Source organism: Phyllobates terribilis, unplaced genomic scaffold (genome assembly GCF_046119375.1).
Source record: "Phyllobates terribilis strain yellow unplaced genomic scaffold, ASM4611937v1 Scaffold_12__6_contigs__length_324123572, whole genome shotgun sequence".
Taxonomy (NCBI): Eukaryota; Metazoa; Chordata; class Amphibia; order Anura; family Dendrobatidae; genus Phyllobates; species Phyllobates terribilis.
In genome coordinates this window covers 279,492,070-279,494,366 of record NW_027362772.1, presented here as the reverse complement: position 1 = coordinate 279,494,366, position 2,297 = coordinate 279,492,070, and positions in this window count along the sequence as shown.

The window sequence follows — 2,297 nt, the reverse complement described above, 5'->3', positions numbered from 1 at the left end:
GCATGCACTTCTCCCCGCTCAACACTGTGCAAGTGCAGCCTGTGAAGAATATTCAAGATAATCCCATGTCAATCATTGTGCCCTGTTTGGCAGGGATTATAGAGATCTTCAATGTACAGTGTAATTAGACACTCCTGCAAGGGAGGGGGCCGAGAGGTAGGGAGTGACATACCTCACAGCATTTGTGAGCTGCACAGGACGACCCCTTGTGGACCCCAAGCCATGCGGTCCTTTGTGTCAGATATTATAATTCAACACCGAGTTATTGGAATATGATACATCCCAGTGATACACCAAATAGATTTTTGGAAACCCAAGAGAATGGGGAATGTCACCCTGGCTCACAGTATAGTCCATTGCATAGGGAAAGGGGAGTGACCCAGAGAGGTTAAGAGCCCCTGCAGCTAGAGCCCAGTGACTTTGTCCCTGGGAGGTTGCGAGGATACACCGTGTGGGTGAAGTCCTGCAACAAAGAGAGAGGGCCCCACAAACCTCCCATGTGGCAGCCTTTCCCCCCACAAGCCAGGCCTTTCATCTGACTGGTAACTGACTCTTAATGACTACTTTATACCTTTTGTACCACTACTATTGTGTTTTCAACTCTGACCATTGTGTATGCATAAACTTTACGTACAGTGCATTGTGAAAGTATTTGGCCCCCTTGAACTTTTTAACCTTTTGCCACATTTCTGGCTTCAAACGTAAAGATATAAAATTCTAATTTTTTGGGGAAGAATCAACAACAAGTGGGACACAATCGTGAAGTGGAATGAAATTTATTGGATATTTCAAACTTTTTTTAACAAATTAAAAACTGAAAAGTGGGGCGTGCAATATTATTTGGCCCCTTTATTTTCAGTGCAGCAAACTCACTCCAGAAGATTAGTGAGGATCTCTGAATGATCCAATGTTGTCCTAAATGACTGGTAATGATAAATAGAATCCACCTGTGTGTAATCAAGTCTCCGTATAAATGCACCTGCTGTGTGATAGTCTCAGGGTTCTGTTTCAAGTGCAGAGAGCATCATGAAGACCAAGGAACACACCAGGCAGGTCCGAGATACTGTTGTGGTGAAGTTTAAAACCGGATTTGGATACAAAAAGATTTCCCAAGTTTAAAACATCTGAAGGAGCACTGTGCAAGCGATCATATTGAAATGGAAGGAGTATCAGACCACTGCAAATCTACCAAGACCCGGCCGTCCCTCTAAACTTTCATCTCAAACAAGGAGAAGACTGATCAGAGATGCAGCCAAAAGGCCCATGATCACTCTGGATGATCTGCAGAGATCTACAGCTGAGGAGAGAGAGTCTGTCCATAGGACAACAATCAGTCGTACACTGCACAAATCTGGCCTTTATGGAAGAGTGGCAAGAAGAAAGCCATTTCTCAAAGATATCCACAAAAAGTCTCATTTGAAATTTGCCATAAGCCACCTGGGAGACACACCAAACATGTGGAATAAGGTGCTCTGGTCAGATGAAACTAAAATCGAACTTTTTGGCCAAAATACAAAACGATATGTTTGACGTAAAAGCAACACAGCTCATCACCCTCAAAACACCATCCCCACTGTCAAACATGGTGGTGGCAGCATCAAGGTTTGGGCCTGCTTTTCTTCAGTAGGGACAGGGAAAATGGTTAAAATTTAAGGGAAGATGGACAGAGCCAAATACAGGACCATTCTAGAAGAAAACCTGTTGGAGTCTGCAAAAGACCTGAGACTGGGACGGAGATTTATCTTTCAACAATACAATGATCCCAAACTTAAAGCAAAATCTACAATGGAATGGTTTAAAAATAAACGTATCCAGGTGTTAGAATGGCCAAGTCAAAGTCCAGACCTGAATCCAATCAAGAATCTGTGGAAAGAGCTGAAAACAGCTGTTCACAAACGCCCTCCATCCAACCTCAATGTGCTGAGCTGTTTTGCAAGGAAGAATGGGCAAGAATTTCAGCCTCTCGATGTGCAAAACTGATAGAGACATACCCCAAGCGACTTGCAGCTGTAATCGCAGCAAAAGGTGGCGCTACAAAGTATTAACTCAAGGGGGCCGAATAATATTGCACGCCCCACTTTTCAGTTTTTAATTTGTTAAAAAAGCCCTTTACAGCCTGTGCCGTATTAGTACGCACAGGCTGTAATCCCCCGGTTCAGTGAGGGCTCCGGCGCTTTGCCCGCACTGAACCGGGTACATGTCAGCTGATTATTACAGCTGACATGTGCCCGCAACAGCCGCGGGTGGAATCGCGATCCACCCGTGGCTGTTAACATGTTAAATGCAGCTGTCAATCT